Raw genomic sequence first — 21,212 nt, 5'->3', positions numbered from 1 at the left:
GGCTGGGGAGCAGGGCAGGGGCTGGACATCTGTGCTGATGGGAGACACCCAAAGGGGCATTCCAGAACATACCAACTGATGCCATTACAGCTGCGTCAATAACCTTCTTCCTTCCTCTGGGACAAAACAGCCCGAGACCCCAGAATAATTTTCAAAACTTTTCATTCAAGTGTATCTCTCTCCCTCTCCTTTCTGAAGTCCAAATACAACACCAGAAATAGACTTACTGCCCTCACTGATGACGAGGCAGTGCTCCCCCTACTCCCGCCTACCCCCGGCCCCACTGAGGCTACCCCGGTGCTGGCAGTTTCTCTTGTATAAGGGAATATTAGGGCAAAAAAGTTTCTACTTCTTCATATTGTTTTCAAGGCCAGAGGGTCATATCTTGCCTACCCACCTCAGAAAGGTGTCTAAAGGCACCTCTCCCTCCAGCTTTCCAAGCACAACCCACGTATTTAAAGGAATTCTGGATGGCCCAGAGCTGAGGGACCCTGTGTGTTCTCAGGGACCTTTGGCTTTTACCCCAAAGGGAACCCCTCAAGCAAGCTGAGGGTGGGGGTGCCACCTCCACACCGTTCACCCGGAGAAGGGCTTGAGGGAATGTATCAGGCACAGGACAAGGAAAGAGGATTTTTTAAAATAGTTAATGCATCTGGGGCGCCTGGGTGGCTTGGTCGGTTAAGCGTCCGACTTCAGCTCAGGTCATGATCTCACGGTCCGTGAGTTCGAGCCCCGCGTCGGGCTCTGTGCTGACAGCTCAGAGCCTGGAGCCTGTTTCAGATTCTGTGTCTCCCTCTCTCTCTGCTCCTCCCCTGTTCATGCTCTGTCTGTCTCAAAAATGAATAAACGTTAAAAAAAATTTTTTTAAATAGTTAATGCATCCCTATGGTTCCGAATTGAAAGGATACAGAAGGGTTTAAAGGTCTGCTCTTCCTGAAGGCAACAGATCTTATCAGGTTTTTTGGACATACCTATGCATACACAAGCAAACATCTTGGAATTCTCCTTCTTCCTCCTCTTTTATAACATAAACAGCATCATAGAGAACTCTATGCATGTTTTCCACTTAGCCATATATCTTGGAAATCATTCCATGTCAGTTACAGAGAAATTCCCAAGTCTCTTTTTATGAATGAATAGCACAGTATCCAACTGCCTGGAGGTGCCACAAGATATTCAGCAAGTTCATCTTTGATGAGCACGTGGATTGTTCTTTCAGTGCTATACTTTCAGTGCTACACTGTACATATGTCTTTGTGCCCATGGGCAAGTGTAAGGACAAGTTCAACCCCTAAAAATGGAATCACTGGGTCCGATGGCATGGGCATTTCTAATTTTGGTAGATGGTTCTAAAACACCCTCCAAAGAAGTTGTACCCATTTACTCTTCCAACAGCAATGTATGGAGGGGCTGTTTTTCTAGAACCTCATTAGCAGTTTATCCATCTTCTTGATGTTTGCTAACAGAAAGGGAAATAAGTAGGCCATTGCCCTACTGCCGCCAGTTTGCAGTCTACATGTTAAAGGATCAATCCTTTGTGTATGATTAAACCCATGGGTCCTAGAGGGAACAAAGAGCAAGCAGTTTTACCTGGCCAGCACTTTCCCTAAAGCCTAACGGGGTCACAAACATCTCTTGCACCTCCAAATAGTGTTTATTCACAACGGTTCTGGATTTTCAGCTACCACATGTGTCCGTTCCTAATGGGAGAAGAACAGCCGTGTGGAGGGAGCAGGGGGCTTTGGAACTGAGACACCTGGCTTCACAGAACAGCTCTGCCACGGACTCACTTTAGGGTCTTAGCAAGTTATTTAACCTCTCCCAAACTCAGCCTCCTCGTGTGAAATACAGGGACAATAATATTGATTTAGCAGAGCCTTGTGTCTGACATATAGAAAGTACTCAATACGTGGTGGCAGTTTTCCTTAGTGCTAATGATCATCAGGCCAGATTCTAAACCTCGGGGCACTTTCCACAACTGACGAGACCAGCCAGGGCCATTCTGAGGATAAAGGGGCCACCAAGACGATTCCCAGTTTCTGCTACGATCTCCCCACCCCCCCACCCCCTGCCGCCAGCCTCCTTTCCAAGGTTATCGGGAGACATCACTAAAATCCTACCCTGGGTCTCTGGGTGAGGGTGGGTCGTTTCCATGCCAAGACAGGCCCCCCTGTTGCCGGATGATGTTTGCGCTCAGACTGAAGCCGCTCTGAGCTAAGCAGAGCTCATTTCCAATTACAGATGGGCACACTGGAGACAAAGCAGAGATCCTTGAGCAAAATGTGAGGCACTTGCTCTCATCAGCACTGGAGCCCATTCTGCCTTTCCTGAGCACTGGTTTTGATAAGGTCACTAAATGCAAATTTCTGGTTCTGGCAGGAATGCCAGTGAAACCCACCACCAGGGTTTCTACCCATGCATATGACACACACACCCTACCCCCACCCCCAGAGGACTTCAGAGGCTTCTCCCATTCACACATGGTCCTCTCTCATTCACTCATGGTCATCTCCCCAGGAGGGCAGAAATCCTGCCCCTGCTCTGCTTGTGAGTAGGGGGAACTGTGAGGAGGGTGCAGCTGATTTGCCTAAGACCACAGCTGAGCCACCCCGAGTGCCAACACGACCCCTGTCTCTACCTACTGGTTTAGATCCCTACAGACACGGGAGCTGGAACCTCTGGAGAGGGGTCTGAGAAATTATCATTGCTCCCAGAGAATATGCCTTTGCTCTTTCTCCCCTTTGATCCACCTCTGCCAGTATAAAGGGAAGGGGCAGGGGCCAAATGTACTTCCAAGCACTTTATTAGCACAGAAAGGAAGTTGCCTTCCACCCCCACTCTACCCCCCTAAGAACACCCCAAATCGCAGCAAATCTCAGGCAAAGTGCACTTTTCCAGATCTGAAGTCCCCCCATCATTGTTTCTCACGCGGTATAAAACGTGAGTCTGGCTCAACCACTGGAGGACGCGGGACAGGGCACAGAGATCCGACTACGTAGACGTCACCCTTGCCAGTTGCACTGAACCCCCAGCTCCAACTCGGGTCCTCCAGCCCCGGGCCACGAGTGTGGCCTCCTCAAGGAGGGTCCCGGGCTGGGCAGACTGGAAAGGACGGGAGAAAGTGCCTCAACTGACTGCAGGGGGGAGTGGGGGCTGCCTGCGGTTGCACACCTGCCCCCCACCACCTTCCCGCCGCGGCCAACTTGCTAGGAAGAGCGAACTTCTGGGGCCCCACAGTTCCACCCAGAGAAAAGGAATGCCCAAGTGTGACAGAAAAGCACGGGTGGTGTATGCAGCCCAAGGGCACCGACAGAGAAGACCGAGCTCCATCCCTGCCCTCCCTCGCGGCCTCGGGAAGCGCAGAGACCGGACGAAGCCACCCGGGCAGGAGGTCTCCGGGGCGCCGCGCTGGGCACTCTACCCAAGCCACCCCAGCCAGCTGGGGTGAAGAGGACGAGAGCAGGGGGACGCCGGGCTTAGCCCGACACTGCTCTCCGCTCCTGCCCTGCTCTATTTGAGCCAAACCCTCCTCCGGACGCTGAGCGAAGCTTCGATGTGGCCGGCGCCCCCAGCCCAGCCCGCCGCGCACGGCCCTGGGGATAGGGGTGCGGGACGCAAGCTCCCTCCTCGGGAGGAAACGGACAGCGGCCCGGGTGACAGTCCGGTTTCTCTGTCCCTTAGGCAGACGTCGGCGCCGGCTGTCTTGGACCCGGACGGCCTGGCGGAGATGGCGACCCCGCACCGCGAACGCACCTCCGCCCTCCTAGCGTGGTCAAATTTGAGCAGGATCACCAGGGTGCAGGGCTGGCGCAGAGGCGCCCGCGCGCTCGGAGGAACCCGCACGCACAGACCGACGGCGGCGGAGCGTCCCGCCCGCCCGCCCGCCCCGCACCCACCCACCGCGGTGCTCAGCCCCGGACCGGCTCACTCACGCGCGCCCCGCGGTCCCGCCGAGCGTGCAGCGTCGCGGGCCCGGGCCGCCGCATGCTCCCGGGTGCTGGCGGGCGCCGAGGCGCGGCTGCCGGGTCCGTGTGCGCTCCGGCCGGCGGAAGGCGCTCGCGGAGCAGGAGCGCGCGGCAGCGACGCAGGCGGGGACGGGGACTCGGCAAGTCCGGCCCCGAGGCGGGGACAGCGCGACCGGCGGCCTGGCCACGAGGCCGGAGACGTCCACCCCCACCCCCACCCCCTCGGAGCGCGCGGCCCGCGGTGCGGAGCGGGAGAGCCAAGCGGCGACCCAGACCCAGTCCGGCACGGCCGCGGTCAAGATAGGGGCGCGCGGGGAAGGTGGCCCCGGGGCGCGCTTACCCCGGTGCTAAGGCGCCCTCGGAAGTACGCCCCGGCCCGGCACCTCCCAGCGCGGAGCCGGGCGCCCCGGTGGGGGGCGGGGAAGGAATCCTCGGCCCGCCCCGCTCCGCCCCGTCCCTCCTTTTCTTCCTTCGGGGAACCTCGCTCGAGGAGCACCCTAACCCGTTACCGCGACTGAGCAGCTCCTTTCCGGCGTCCACTCGCGCGTTGGGCTGGCACCCGGTCTGCGCGCGTCCTGCTGAGCGCCTGGGCCTGGGGCTGCCCACGTGAGGCTCTTGTGCGTTCCCCGGCGCTCTGAGAACTGCCCCTGCACGGAGCCGACAGCCTCAACGCCCCTCCAGGTGGCCCGGGCTGGGGGCAGGTACCGAGCCACCTGATTGGCGCTGGCCCCAGTCCTGGGAGAATCCCCCACGAGAGAGGCTGCTTGCACGAGGGCGGAGGGAAGGGACCAAGCAGAGCAGGCTGGCGTCTTCCAAAGAGCCTTCCCGTAGCTCCACTGCCTTTTCGCCTAAGAAATGTAAGCTCAGGAGTCGGGCCCCCTAGGAACGCCTTATACAGGGAACTATATGTGCCACAGCTCAAGTCCAGCACTGAAAATCCCGTGGGAATGATAGTTTTAAGGACCAGGGTGTGTCGCTGTCCACCGGACTTTGCCTGGAGAGCCGCCTGAAAGGCTCATCTGCTTCCCTATTTCTGGCCAGCACTGTTCCCTGGAAGTCCAGTCACACCTGGGTGCCCCCGCCGTTGAGGGGTACCCCGTCCTTGTAGCGGGCAGAGAGGGAGTCAATCTGTAATTGGAAGTGTGACGGCGAGATCTAGCAGGAAGAGGCAGGGAAGGGGACGCAATGTCTTCCCCATCCCCCAGCAGGAGAAGAAAACGTTAACGGTGCTCTAGATTTCTTTTAAATTACCCTCCTTTAGTGTTTTAAAACTCTACAAATAGCTTATGTGCTGTACCCCCAGACAATAAGTTCTGACATCAGTCTGCCTGGAGAACATGGTAGGTGGGGTGAGATGGAAGGAAACTCACTTTTTAGCGTCTCCAAAGCATCTCAGTGTGGAACTTTTGCCTGTTCAGATCTGTTCATGTTTCTCCTGACCCTGCTCTCCAGTCTTGGGCTGAAGACAGGGGAGGAGGAAAGGGGGTCACCCAAATTAATGCTCGGGGGTGGGGGGCCGTGTTCCCCACATCAAATATATTTTCCTCTTCATACTCTGGACAGTCTGGAGGATTCAAAGCAAACGCGAACACTGTATCAATTTCTCAAACAGGAAGAAAGAAAAACGTTGATCCCTCAGCCCAGGTCCAACTTGTAACGGAGAGGAGTAAGAAATTTAGCACTTGGAGCAACCTTTATTATTCCTAAACCACTATTTAAATATATATTTTTTTCTTATATTTATTTATGATATATAATATTTATATATAAAACATATCATATCCAAAGGAAAGCTACCCACCTGCTCATTCCAGAAGATTTACTGTTGCTTCAACACTCCACATTTTTCCTCCTTCTCTTCGCAGGTTTTAAATTTTGACCTCGGATCTTGACGTGCTGCCTTTTCTCACCCAGTCAAACCTCACGCCTACATTCCTTCCTGGCCTCACTTCTTCTCAGAGACAAAAGTGAAATATTAAGAGACGTGTTATTTTGTTGTACACAATGACACAAGAGAGGAAAGTGAAAATGAAGTATATGTACAGCCTAACCAATCATCATAAACCAAACTGGTGTATTCACCCAGGTCATTGACATCACCCTACAAACGCCCCCATTTGTTTTCCTGAGCCCTTCCCTTCCCCCGCAAGCAACAGCCATCCTGACTTTATAGTAATCACTTCCTTATATATCTTTTTGGTTTCATTAGCTTGTTATGCATCCCTAAACACTGTAGTTTAGTTTCCTTGTTTTTGTAATCTCTGTAAATGGAATAATATAGCATGGATTTTTCATGTGTAGCTGGCTTGTTCTTTCACTTGGTCATGTTCGTGGGGTTATTTTTGTTGCATATAGTTGTAGTTGGGGCTGCTACTGTAATACTGCTAATAACATTCTTGTGTATATCTCCTGGTGTCTAAATGCAAACTTTTCTTGGGGCACCTGGGTGGCTCAGTCAGTTGAGCGTCCGACTTCGGCTCAGGTCATGATCTCATGGTTCGTGGGTTCAAGCCCAGCGTCGGGCTCTGTGCGGACAGCTTGGAGCCTGGGGCCTGCTTCAGAGTCTGCATCTCCCTCTCTCTCTGCCCTTTCCCCGCTCATACTCTGTCTCTGTCTCTCAAAAATTAATAAACATTAAAAATTTTTTAATGCAAACTTTTCTTTAGGGTATACCTTGGGGTGGAATTGCTGGGCTATAAGGTAGGTTTCTATTTAACTTTATTAGATAATACCAAGTTGTTTACCGAGACGGTCATGAAATGTACACTCCCACGAGCTATGTTCCAATTGCTCCACATCTTTGCCAAGACAATATTATTAGGCTTCTTGATTTTTGTCAATCTGGTGGATGTGTAATGATATCAAAGTTGTGATCTTCATTTCATATCCCTAGTTACCAATAAGATTGTGGACCTTTACATGTGTTTATAGCCTATTTGAATTTTCAGTTTTGTGAAGTGCCTATTCAACTCTTTACCCATTTTTCTATTGAGTTATCTGATTTTTTTTTCTTGTTGATCCATAAAGGTTCTTTGTATTTTCTAGCTAAATGCCTTTGTTGGTTATAGATTGCAAGTATCTTCTCCACTCATTAACCTTCATCTTATGATCAGGAATAATTTTTTAAAGCAGAATTTTCATTTTGAGATACTTGTAGATTCAAATGCAGTTGTAAGAAATAATACAGAGATCTCAGGTACCCTTTATCCAACTTCCCCCATCTTTAACATCTTGCAAAACTATAGTACAATATACAACCAGGAGATTGGCATTGCCACGGTCAAAATACAGAACAATTTCTATCAGCACAAGAGTCCCTCATATTTCCTTCTTATAGCCACACCCACTTCCCTTCTCATCCCTAACCCTTAGAAACCACTTATCTGTTTACCATTTCTAAAACAGTGTGATTTTAAGAATATTATATAAATGAAATAATACAGTATGTAAACTTTTGTATTTTTTTTCACCACTCAGCGTAATTCCTTGGGGATTCATCCAGGTTTATCAACTGGATGGTATGGATGTTCCATGGCTTGTGTAACCATTCATTCACTCATATGAAGAAAGACATCCGGGTTTTTTTCCAGTTTTGAGCTATTTTGATTAAAGCTGCTATAAACACTCGTGTGAAGGTTTATGTGTGAACATAAGCTTTCATATCTCTGGGATGAACGCCCAGAAGTGCCGTGCTGGATCATGTGCCAGTTGCACGCTTCGTTTTTAAGAGAGATTGCCAATCTGTGTTCCAGACTTGCTGTACCTTTTTGCATTCACACCAGCAGTGTATGAATTAACCAGTTTCTCCACATCCTTGCCAGCAATTTAGAGTTGTCACTTTTTTTTTTTTAATTTTACCCATTTTGATAAATGTATGGTGATATCTCATTGTGCTTTTTAATTACCATTCCCCTTAATGGAGAATAATGTTGAATATCTTGGCACCTGTATTTCCATCTAAATGCCCTCTTTGGCGAAATATCTGTTTATGCCTTTTGGACATTTTCTAGTTAGAGGGTTTGTTTTTTTACTGTTGAGTTTTGATAATTCTTCACATATTCTGGATCTTAGTTCTTTTGCAGATACATGGTTTGCAAATATTTTCTCCCAGTCTGTAGATCATCTTTTCATCCTCTTTGCGTGGATTTTGCAGATGAATTTTTAAGTTCCGATAAGGTCCAATTTTTCACTTTTCCCTACTGTGGGTCATGCAGTTTCTGTCAAGTCTAAGAACTCTTTGCATGGCCCTAGATCCTAAAGATTTTCTCCCAGATTTTTTTGTTTCGCATTTTAACCTTTAAGTCTATGAAACATTATGAGTTAATTTTTATATAAGATGTAAACTTCTGGTTGAGATCTTTTTTCTTGCCTAAGTATGTCCAATTGCTTTAGCACCATGTGTTGCTTTTACACCTTTGTCCAGAACCTATTGCGCGTATTTGCGTGGGTCTATTTCTGGATGCTCTATCTGTTGCGTTGATCTCTTCCTCCACCAGTACCACCACACAGACTGATTCTGCCCATGTTATTCTTCCTATTCCAAATTGTTTTAGGGGCACCTGGGTGGCTCAGTCGGTTGGGCATCCGACTTCAGCTCAGGTCATGACCTCATGATTCGTGAGTTTGAGCCCCGCGTCAGGCTCTGCACTAACAGCTCAGAGCCTAGAACCTGCTTCAGATTCTGTGTCTTGCTCTCTCTGCCCTTCCCCTGCTTGCTCTCTCTCTGCACTCTGCTTCTCTCTCTCAAAAATAAATAAACATTAAAATAAATAGTTCAAAATTGTTGTAGGTCTTCTAGGTCCTCTGCCTTTCCATTTACACATTAGAATAATCTTCTCTATATCTACCAAGAACCTTGCTAGCATTTTGATATTAAGGAGAAACATTCAGGGGCGCCGGGGTGGCTCAGTCAAACATCTGACTTCGGCTCAGGTCATGATCTCACAGTTCATGAGTTTGGGCCCTGAGTTGAGCTCTGTGCTGACAGCTCGGAGCCTGGAGCCTGCTTTGGATTCTGTGTGTGTGTCTCTCTCTGACCCTCCCCTGCTTGTACTCTGTCTCTGTCTCTCTCTCTCTCTCTCAAAAATAAACATTAATTTTTTTTTTTTTTACAAAGGAGAAACATTCAGCCTTTCATCATTAAGTATAAATTAGCTGTAGCTAACAAAATTTCTTTCTATTTCTATTTTTTGTGGAAATGTTTGTGATAAATGGGTAGTAAATGTTGAATGCTTTTACATTGGGTTATGTAATCATGTGATTTTTTTTTTTCTTTTTTAGCCTGTTAATATGGTGGATTATGTTGATGATAGCTTTTTGAAAATTAAAGCAGCCTTGAAGCCTTGGAATAAAGCCTACTTGGTCATGGTATAGAATTCTTTTTATGTATTGCTAAATTCTATTTGCTAATATTTTGTTGAGCATTTCTTGCATCTATATTCACGAGAGGATTATTGGTCAGTAGTCTTCTTTATTTGTGCTGTCTTTGTCTGGTTTTGGTATTGGAGTGATACTAACTTCATAAAACGAATTGGAGAATGTTCCCATTTCTACTATTTTCTGGAAGAGACCATGTAGATTTGGTGTTAAGTCTTGTTAAAGTGTTTGCTGGAATTCTCTGGTGAATCTATCTGGGCCTGGACCTTTTAGAAGATTTGAAATTATAAGACACATATCACATGATTTCACTCATTTGTGGAATTTGAGAAACTTAACAGATGGTCATAGGGGAAGGGTAGGAAAAATAAGATAGAAACAGAGATGGAGGCAAACCATAAGAGAGTCTTAAATACAGAGAACAAATTGGAGGTTGATGGGAGTGGGGTGGGGAAAATGGGTGACGGGCATTAAGGAGGGCGTTGTTGGGATGAGACCTGGGTGTTATATGTAAGTGATGAATCACTGGATTCTACTCCTGAAGTATGTTAACTTACTTGAGAATAAATAAAATAAAGTAAATAAAATGAAGATTTGAAATTACAAATTTAATTATCTTAGTAGTTATAGGGTGATTAAAATTGCCTATTTCAGATTGGGTGAGATGTGTTGTACTTTGTATTTTCCAAAGAACTGACACTTCATCTAAGTTGTCAGGTTTATGTGTGTAGAGTTGTTTATTTTATTCCTTTTTTTCCTTGCTGATATCTGCAGACTGTATAATGACCCTGTTTCATTCCAGAAACATTGGTAATTTGTGTTGTGCCCTCCTGTTTTTTCCTTTGCCAGTCTTGCCCAAGTTTCATTAATTTTATCAAACTTTTCAAAGAAACAGCTCTTTGTTGATTTTCTTCTATTTTCAGTTTTATTGATTTCTGGTTTTGTCTTAATTATATCCTTTCTTCTTCTTGCTTTAGGTTTATTTTGCTCTTTTTTCCCCTAGATTCTTTAAAAAAAATTTTTTTTTAACATTTATTTATTATTGAGAGACCGAGAGAAACGGAGCGTGAGCAGGGGAGGGGCAGAGAGAGAGAGGGAGACACAGAATCTGAAGCAGGTTCCAGGATCTGAGCTGTCAGCACAGAGCCTGACGTGGGGCTCAAACTCACAAACCGCGAGATCATGACCTGAGCCAAAGTCGGACGCTTAGCCGACTGAGCCACCCAGGCGTCCCTCCCCTAGATTCTTGAGGTGGAAGCTTAAGATTACTGACTAAAGACTTTCTTCTTTTCTAATATATGTGTTTAGTGCTATAAATTTCCCTCTTAGCACTGCTTTAGCAGGGTCCCACAGATGTTGACATTTGTATTTTCATTTTCATTCAGTTCAACGTATTTTTTTATTCCCCTAAAACTTCCTTCTTGATCAATGGGGTTATTTGCAGTGTGTTGTTTGGTTTCCAAGTGTTTGGAGATTTTCTGTTATCTTTCAGTTGTTGATTTCTACTTTGATTCCATGCGGTCAGCCTTCTTCTCTCCTCTTTTCCTGTCTTGTCTAGGACCTCCAGTGAAATTGTGAATTGCAGTGGAAAGAGCAGACATCCTTGTCTTGTTCATGACCTTAGGAGGAAAGCATCCAGCCTTTCACCATTAAGTAAATTATTAGCTGTAGGTTTTTCATAAATATCCTTTATCAGGCCGAAGGAAATCCCTTCTATTCCTAGTTTGTTGAGGGTTTTTTTTGTAATAACAGGATGGAGGATTTTGTTAACTGTTTTCTGCATCTGTTACTGTCATCAAATGGTTTTGGCCCTTATTCTGTTCAAATGGTGTATTATATTCATTGATTTTTGGATGTTAAAAACAACCATGAATTCCTCGATTAACTCTCACTTGGTCCTGTGTATAATCCTTTTTCTATGTTGCTGATTTGGTTTACTAGTATTTTGTTGTGATGTTTGGCACCTGTATTCATAAGGGATATTTGTTTTCTTTTCTCGTATGTCTTTCTCTGGTTTTGGCATCAGGGTTATACAGACCTCATAGAATGAATTGGGAATTATTCCCTCTTGTATTGTTTGGAGGAGTTTGTGAAGGTTGGTGTTAATTCATCTTGAAATAGTATAATCCATCAGCTCCCTGGGTCTAGGCTTTCTTTGAGAGTAATTTTTTTTAATACTAATTCAATCTGCCTTCAGTGTATTCAGACTTTTGTATCTCTTCTCGAGTTAGTTTCTGTAGTTTGTGTCTCTCTTGGAGTTTCTCCATTTCAGTTAGGTCATCCAGTTTGTTGGCATACAGCTGTCTGTGGTGTTCCTTTAACATCCTGATGCTTGTGTAAGGTGATTACTTCTCATTCTCGAGTTTTCTTCTCTCTTTTTTCTTGATCAATCTACTTAAAGGCCTGTTCACTTTGTTGATCTTTTCCAAGTTGCAGTTTTATTTTCATTGATTCCCTATTGTTTTTCTATTTTCTATGGCACTTGTGTCCACCCTAATCTTTATTATTTCCTTCTCTCTTCTTGCTTTGGGTTCAGTGTGCTCTTTTTTCTAGTTTCCTAAGGTAGAAGTTTAGGCCGTTGATTTGAGATCCTTTTTCCTTTTTAATATAGGTTTTCTAGGCGTCAACTTCTCCCTAAGTGCTGCTTTCACTGCATCCCATGAGTTTGGGTGCATTCTGGTTTCATTTGTCTCAAATTCATTTCAGTTGTCTCAAATTTTCTAACTTTCCATGTGATTTCTTCTTAGAACCATTGGTTATGTGGGAGTGGTTATTTGCTGTTTAATTTCTTCCTATTTGTGAATAACTTTCTTAAAGTTTCTCAAAGTCTGCTATTTCCTGGTAGATCTTCTGTCTAGTTGTTCTATTCATTTTCAGAAGTGAGATATTAAGGTCTCCAACTTTCAGGGTGCCTGGCTGGCTCTGTCAGTAGAGCATGTAACTCTTGATCCCAGGGTTGTAAGTTTGAGCCCCACACTGGATGTAGAGCTTGCTTTAAAAAAAAAAAAAGTTTTCTAAAATTACAGTCTCCAACTTTCCTTGTAGAATAGTCTATTTTTCATTTCAATTCTATCACTTTTTGTTTCATGTAAGTTGGAACTATGACATTTTTCACATGTGAATGCGCACGCAAAACTTCTAAATTTTCACAAGTATGATATGGAGCCCTGAACCCACCATGGTGTAAAGAAACCCAGGATGAAAGGCCATGGGCAAAAAAAGTCACTTTTGACAGACAATATGCATTGGAAGTGAGTCACTGAATCCAGTCCACACTCAGGTACAAGTGCCTCCCATTCACCCCACCCTAGAGTGTAACTCCTTTAGGATCCCAACCCAAAGCAGGGGGTGGTTCTACAGCACCCATACCTCCATTCCGACAGGGGCCACATCACTTAATAGGAGTGAGACAAAACCCTGCCTCCCACACCCCGTTTCCCAGGGCCACTGGAAGCCTCTCCTTCTGCTTTATCTGAGGAGGCCATCCTCTCTCCCCAAAGCAGTTTTTGTGTTGTTGGTATCATTGGGGGGGAAAATTACTTTTTGTCTAAACACAAGTTCTTCTGGTGGAAGCTTCCTGACATATCAGAAAGGAATATTAGGGGTGCCTGGGTGGCTCAGTCGGTTAAGCGTCCGACTTCGGCTCAGGTCTGTGAGATGGAGCCCCGCGTCAGGCTCTGGGCTGACGGCTCGGAGCCTGGAGCCTGCTTCCGATTCTGTGTCTCCCTCTCTCTCTGCCCCTCCCCCGTTCATGCTCTGTCTCTCTCTGTCTCAAAAATAAATAAAAAACATTTTAAAAAAATTTAAAAAAAAAGGAATATTAGTTTAATTTCTTCTGTATGACCAACTCTGCCATCTGATATTCAAACTACACATTAGGATTCAAGTTTTTCTTTTTAAAGCGATTAAGATCACAGCTCTCTCTAGAGAGGACTGGATTATAAGGCCCAGCTCAGTGTTTTTCTCTCATATAGATCTACCATGGCTTCTTCACAATTTCAAATTCACAAATCTCTGAAAGTCAGCTTAGAAAAGATCTCATTTGAGAACAAAACCAGAGCTGACCTGATCTGATGTAGGGGCAAAACTTAAGCTCTAGGGAGGATGTTTAAAATCTTTATCTCATTTGGTGCCAATATTTATTCATTTTGCTGCAAAAACATTGATGTGTTTGCCGCTCAGGTCTCTGTTAGGGGTGTGTTACGCTAATAGACAGGAAGTGCACCAAATTACCTTTCTAAATTTGGGAGGGGTGATTGAGTTTTCAAAAACCTGTTTTCTGTGAGGCGAGGGGAAGACGCGGTTGCTCCTGGCATGTAAGGGACAAGGAGGAAGAGAGGAGGAAAGTGGACACGGGCATATGACTGAAGACTGCGCTTTCTCGCGGCACTCCGTTCCGTGACCTTCTCCCCCCAGATCTTCAGCAGTGTTTCCAAACTGACGATATGCGTTTCTGTGAGTGAATTTGCAGGTGTGTGGGAACGGGGGCAAGTGGTTGGCTTTGTGCCTGTTTCAATGTAGGTCAGAAAAGAGGCAGCAAGTAGGGATGGATATGTGAGCACAGAGACAGAGAGGAATGTGAGACAGTTCTGAGTACTCCCAGAAGTTATTGGGGGGAGGGAGTTGTCCTCTCTCACAAGGTCTTGGAATTAGGATTGTGGTAGGGTATAGTTAAATATCTAAGGAAAAGGTAATAACAGGGCGTGCGACCGCTGTGAAAGTCTGGATGTCATCTTGCGTTTTCTTCTGTCTCTGTTTCCTGGTCTCTCTTATAGAAGTGAAACATCCATCCTCTCTGGAGACAAAGTCTTTTATTTTATGGTCATTTTGTGGGACTCAGGGATTATTGAATTCCCCTTACCTGCCCTGGTGTCCTGGCTGATGCATGGGACCGTCTGCACCACCGTTTCACAGCCAGAACAGCTGCTTTCAAGAGTGACTGGATAGGGGCGCCTGGGTGGCTCAATCGGTTAAGTGTCCGACTTCAGCTCAGGTCACCATCTCACGGTCGGCGAGTTTGAGCCCCGGGTCGGGCTCTGGGCTGATGGCTCAGAGCCTGGAGCCTGCTTCCGATTCTGTGTCTCCCTCTCTCTCTGCCCCTCCCCCATTCATGCTGTGTCTCTCTCTGTCTCAAAAATAAATAAACGTTAAAAAAAAAAAAAAGAGTGACTGGTCAGCCTCTTCTCTTAGGAAGATACAAATAGGACTCATGAAAACAATGTGCTGAAAAGCACTCTCAGCATAGTGAAGTACTTTCTCATGATTGAATTAAAGTAATTGGTAGAGCAAAATGGGAATTAAAAAAAGTATGTGTGGCTATATGGGGACAGAGTACCAGCATCCACACCCTAAATGTTCCACCAGCACCAAAGAGCTGAAGGGCATTTGTGTTTCAGTATAAAGAAAAGTTGACATGTTGGCATGGGCCACCAGAAGATACTTGAGGGTGAATCAGTTCTTTAATAGAAATTCGCAAAAGAGCTATAGGATAATTCAGTAAATGAGTAAGGAGCAATCTCCTATTCAGATTTGTAGCCTCTGCAAGTCGTTCCTGAGACTTCTGTAAAATCTTAAACGACAGGAGAATGAATTAAAGAAATGGAATTAGTTGGCCTTGGGTCTGCTTTTAGCCACCTAAAGCATGAGAAATATATTAACTTATTTATCTTTCCCAACACAATCATACATGTAGCAAAGAATTCACATCTTTGGGAGCTTCTCCAAGGGCCACAAGAACTGGGATTATTAGCCCATTTTACATGTGGGGATAGAGTATATAAGTGACTTACTCAAGTTATGCAAAAGATCTGCATAGACCTAGGAACTCATTGTTGGCACTAAAATATCTCTTTGCCTTCAAAGATGTGATATTAGTCTTGTTCCTGACCTTAGGAGGAACTTAGAGCTTTTCACCATTGAGTATATTAGCTGTGGCCTTGTCATAAATGCCCTTATTATGCTGAGGTGCATTTCTTCTATAACTAATTTGCTGAGAGTTTTCATCAGGAAAGGATGTTGATTTTGTCAATTTATATTAAAATAATCAAGTGATTTTTGTCTTTTATTAATGTGATATTCACATTTATTGCTTTAGTGTATGTTGAACCATCCTTACATCCCACAGACCAATTCAACTTAATCATGGTGTTTGGTGCTTTTAACATGCTGTTGAATTCTGCTTCTACTATTTTGTTGAAGATTTTTGCATCTATGTTCATCAGGGATATTGGCCTATAGTTTTATTATCTTGTAGTGTCTTCGTCTGGCTTTAGTATCAGAGTAATGCTGGCCCCAGGAACAAAACAAGGATGCATACTCTCCCCACTTCTATTCAACACAGTACTAGCAGTCCTAGCCAGAGCAATTAGACTCCAAAAAGCGATAAAGAAATCTAAATTGGAAAGGAAGAAGTAAACCTGTCTCCATTTGCAGATGACATGATATTATATAGAAAAACCTAAAGACTCCATCAAAAAATTGTTAGAACTAATACATTTAGTAAAGTTGCAAGATACAAAATCCACATGCAAAAATCAGTTGCATTTCCATACACTAACAACAAACCATCAGAAAGAGAAGTCAAGAAAATAGTCCTGGCTACAATAGCATCAAAAACAATAAAATACTTAGAATTAAATTTAACAAGGAGGAAAAGACCTATACACTGAAATCTACAAGACACTGAAGAAATAAATTGAAGAAGACATCGATAAATGGAAAGATACATTTACTGACTGGAAGAATTAATATTGTTAAAATGTCGACACTACCCAAAGTGATCTACAGATTCAATGCTATCTCTAAAATAAATTCCAGTGGCATTTCCACAGTAGAAAAAAATACTAAATTCCAAAATTTGTATGGAACCACAAAAGGCCCAATAGCTAAAAGCAATCTGGAAAAAGAACAAGCCCAGAAGTATCACACGAACTACCGTAATCAAAACAGTATGGTACTGGCATAAAAACAAAGACCTAAGCCAATAGAACAAATTTTAGAGCCCAGAAATAAATCCATGCATATGTAGTCAACTAATCTTTGACAAGGGCTCCAAGAACATGCAATGGTTGGTGGGGGGGTGGGGGGGGGTGAGGGGAAGAACAGTCCCTTTAATAAATGGTGCTGGGAAAACTGTAAATTCACATGCAAAAGAATGAAATTGAACCCCTATCTTACACTACTCAGAAAAAAATTAACCAGAAATGGATTAAAGACTAAAAGGTAAGACCTAAAACTAAAAAACTTCTAGAAGAAAACACTTAGGGAAAAAGCTTCTTGACGTTGGTCTTGCCAGTGATTTATTGGAATGTCAGCAAAAGCACAAGGAACAAAAGCAAAAATAAGTGGAACTACATCAAATTAAAAAGTTTCTGCACTGCAAGGGAAACCATCAACAAAATGAAAGGCAGCCTACAGAATGGCAAAATATATTTACAAACCATAGATCTGATAAGGGGCTATTATCCAGACTATATAAAGAAATTATACAATTCAAGAGCAAAACAAAACAAAATAAAATCCAATTAAAAGTGGGCAAGGGGTGTCTAGGTGGCCCAGTAGGTTAAGTTACCCAGTCACCCAGACACTGGGTGTCTAAGTCACCCAGTAGGTGACTCTTAGTTTTGGCTCAGATCACGATCTCACAGTTTTGTAAGTTCAAGCCTCATGGCAGCACACAGCCTGCTTGGGGTTCTCTCTCTCCCTCTGTCTCTGCCCCTTCCCTGCTAGCGCTGTCTCTGTCTCTCTCAAAATAAGTCAATAAACTTTTTAAAAAATGAGCAAAAGACTTGAATAGACACTTTTTCAAAGACACAGAAATGGACAACAAGTACATGAAAAGGTGCTCAACGTCACTCATCATCAGGAGAATGGAAATCAAAACCACACTGAGGTATCATTTCATACCTGTCATGGTGGCTTTTATCAAAAAGACAAGCGAACACGTGGAAAAAAAGGAATCCTTGTATATTGTTAGTGGGAATGTAAACTGGTATAGCAATTGTGGAAAACAGCATGGAGGTTCTGCAAAAAACTAAAGATAGAACTATCATACAGTCAGTGATCCTACTTCTGAGTATATATCCAAGGGAAACAAAGTCATTATCTTAAAATTTTCTACACTTGCATGTTCACTGCAGCATTATTCACAATATCCAAGATATGGAAACAATCTAAGTGTCCACCAACAGATGAGTGAATGAAGAAGATGTGATATATACATATATCATATAATTATGGCTATTATTCAGCCATGAGAAAGAAGGAAATCCCGACATTTGTAAAAACACAGATGGGCCTATGCTAAGTGAAACAAGCCAGACAAAGAAAGACAAAGACAATATGATATCCCTTATAGTGAAATCTAAAAAACTGAACTTATAGAAACAGAGTAAAATGGTGGTTACCAGTGGCTGAGGGGTAGGGGAAATGGGGAGATGCTGGTCAAAGAGTACTTGCCTTCAGGTATAAGAAGAATAAATTTCAGCAGCTAACATACAGCATGGTCTCTGTAATACTGTAATAATCTTGTGTTGTATACTTGAAATTTGCTAAGAGAGTAGACCTTATACATTCTCACTACACACACACACACACACACACACACACACACACACACACACAGAGGTAACTTCGTGAACTGATGGAGATGTTCATTAACCTGATTGTGGTAATCATCTCACAAAGTATATCAAGTCACCACATCATACATTTTTAAATACATGTATTTGTCATTTATACCTCAATGAAGCTGGAAAAAAAGAAAAAATAAAGGACAGAAACGCCACAACAAAAAAAGGATGCAATATTTGCTCCCTAAAAAAAGACTTTTTATAGCATATTTGTAAGCAGGTAGATGAGCACAAGGGAAAAGACGGTGTTCTGGCAATCTGCAAACTGCACGAAGACACAGGAGGATTGTGATGGGCCATTAGTACCGCCGTGGGGGCAACACTTAGTCTTGCTGCAGTGATGCAAGGGCCGAGCATTGTTTATTTGGCCCAAGGTGGGCACCACGAGTCAGTATTTTTTTCTTATTCCAGAAGTTCTAGTTTAAAATCTACCATATAAATGTACTGTTGTCTGCTATGTCTTGTCTTGTGGAGCAAACTGCCTTATTTCCTCTGAAAATTTGAGACTGCTCTCCTACTGTTACCATTGCTGCCCAGAGGAGAGCCCCAAATCTCTGTGCTTAGCTCAGTATTGCTCTCTGAGGCTCTCCCATCAGAATTTGCTCATTGTCATCTGGACATTTCCTGTTGCTTCAGTCCCTCCTCCACTGCTTCACATCCAAGCTTGCGTGTGTAGCTCTTCAGGGCATTTTACCTCCGAGGTCTGTATCCCCTCTCCTCCCAGTCCATTCTGTCTCAGCTTGTCTCAGACCTTCAGTGCTGCATGGATTTGTCCACTGACCGTACACACACAATACCGGGAGAAGCTGTTTGTTTGTTTTAGTTTATTTATTTAGTTTAGTTTATTTATTTATTTTGAGAGAGACAGAGACAGCGTGAGTTGCTCATAGCACGGAGCCTGATGTGGGGTTTGAACTCACAAACCGTGAGATCATGACCTGAGCCGAAATCAAGAGTCAGCCACTTAACCGACTGAGCCACCCAGGTGCCCCAACACTGGCAGAAGTTTTGCTCCAACTTAGTGAAGGAAGCACAACTTAACCATTTCAAAAACTAAGTGTTTTGGATTTGTATCACTAAACCCAATCATAGGCATTACAATACACCTTCTTTTGCAAATTCATTTTAATGCCACGTTACATAAAAAATATATTAAAATTATATGGGGCGCCTGGGTGGCTCAGTCGGTTGAGCATCCGACTTCGGCTCAGGTCACGATCTCGCAGTCTGTGAGTTCGAGCCCTGCATCGGGCTCTGGGCTGATGGCTCAGAGCCTGGAGCCTCCTTCCGATTCTGTGTCTCCCTCTCTCTCTGCCCCTCTGCTGTTCATGCTCTGTCTCTCTCTGTCTCAAAAATAAATAAACGTTAAAAAAATTTTTTTTTAAATATATATATTAAAATTGTAAAGGGTGACTGTTGGTCCCGACTTCAGTTCAGGTCATGATCTCACAGGTTCATGAGTGCGAGCCCCATGTCGGGCTCTGTGCCGGCAGCTCAGAGCCTGAAGCCTGCTTTGAATTCTGTGTCTCCCTCTCTCTCTGCCCCTCCCTTGCTCACGCTCTCTCTCAAAATAAAATAAACATTTAAAAAATATGTATATATATTAAAATTTTGAATTAAATGGAAAATAAATTAAATTTCCAAACTAAATACCTGATTCAGCAAGCCTTGAACTTTCTTTCTAAACTTTGAGCTTTCTTCAAAGAAGCAGCATTTACTGTAATAATTAATAGTGGGAACAACACAGGAATAAACACATACTCTCCATTTGTTCTTCCTACTAACAATGATATGAGCTTTATGGTCCATCTATTTTTTTTTTCATATAATTTTCAAGATTTGCTGAATGCAAACCAGTGCTTTTTTACACTAAGCATTCACCAAAACAAACAAACCAACCAACCAACCAACCATACATAGACTCTGGTTTTAGATCCAGCACAATGACTTACAGAGTCGGGCACTTAATATTTTCTGCTGATGCCAACAAAAGTGTTAATTTCAGCTTGAGAAACAAACACTCTCACAGATTCTTTCTGCAGGACTGGTTTCTATTTCTTATCAAATGCAAAGAAAGAGAATGTCACCAGGGGACTTTTCCTTCCTAGAAACCTGCTGCCAGGCCCCCGAGGCAAGAGTCCAAATGTTGCTTCGACCCACCAAAGCCACAGCAGAGGCCAGAGGTGGAAGGATGTCTGGCTATAACATCTGTCACCCTGCAGTCCCAGGACCGTTTTGAGTGACTTTTACCACTTTGGTGGGAGTGGAGGCTCTAATCCTCCTCCAACATTGTTTGGCGTTCCTGAACGAGGAAATCTGCTTCTTTTCAAAGGTAGACAGGGGTTACAGGGGCCTGGCCTTGCTTCCTGTTCTACGGTTTTCGAATCACCTTGCGGATGCCAGCATGTGGCAATCTGATGGCTTCCCTGTAGTGGTCAGTGCTTGCACGTGGGAGCATGAAGGCCGCCATATGGAACGAAAGGTGACTGGGCTGTGAGGATGGTGAGGAAGGGCTCTTTGCAACACTCAACCTGTCTTTCGCCTTCAAATGCCATCCTCCTTCCAGCCAGGGCTGATGGGAGGCGAGGCCCCAAAGGCAAGAGGCTGATGTTCAAATCTCCTAATGGAGCTTGACAGCAGCCGGATTAAAAAGCACAAGTGCAGCACCCAGAAAGCAGTGCCAGAAAGCGTATGCATCCTCTGTCTGCTCCTTCTCCTGCTATTGGCTCTTTTTTTTTTTTTCAGAGAGCTGAACCATAAGATAAAACTTTTCAAAGAAACAGAGGCTTAAAAAAAAAAAAAAAAGACTAGCGATGAAAGGGCTTTGGTGAGTGGGAAAGGAGGACAGAAGTCAACTTTGTTGTGAGATTTCTAGGGGTCAGGAGCTTGGCTTGTCTGCAGGACAAATGCCTTTGAGGAAGCAGAGAGATCAGTGTGCAAAGGACATGATAGTCGCAGAAATACTGTTATGCTAGCTAGATTCATTTGTAAAACCAGGCCAAGTTGGAAAGCAACTACGGACTTATTTTCTCTCTGCAGGCGACCGCTGTTACAAGCAAGAGCCTTCTCGGACTGGCCCTGCCTCCAGACTTTTCTCCCCCCACTTCCTCAGCACAGAACCTCCGGGGTCTACATTTCCGCTTGGGCACTGACCTATTGCCTTGCCCTGTTAGTGAACTATTTCACCTGGCTACCCCTTGCCTTCCCAGTGAAGCTCCGAGACCTTGAGGGTAAAGCAATG

At 44.4% G+C, this 21,212-nt stretch overlaps 1 protein-coding gene across 1 annotated transcript in view; it reads right to left on the bottom strand.

The window, feature by feature from the left end:
* FAM163A (family with sequence similarity 163 member A) overlaps positions 1-3,974 on the bottom strand; it is a 76,541-nt gene extending 72,567 nt beyond the window's left edge. The window contains exon 1 of the mRNA XM_042926199.1: positions 3,933-3,974. The gene's annotated coding sequence lies outside the window, so the exon portion shown is untranslated. The remainder of the gene's footprint in view (positions 1-3,932) is intronic.
* Between the last annotated feature and the right edge of the window lie 17,238 nt (positions 3,975-21,212).

This window comes from Panthera leo, chromosome F3 (assembly GCF_018350215.1).
Source record: "Panthera leo isolate Ple1 chromosome F3, P.leo_Ple1_pat1.1, whole genome shotgun sequence".
In the NCBI taxonomy this organism is placed as follows: Eukaryota; Metazoa; Chordata; class Mammalia; order Carnivora; family Felidae; genus Panthera; species Panthera leo.
The sequence above is the reverse complement of the archived record's forward strand: the minus strand, read 5'-3'. Positions and strand labels throughout refer to the sequence as shown.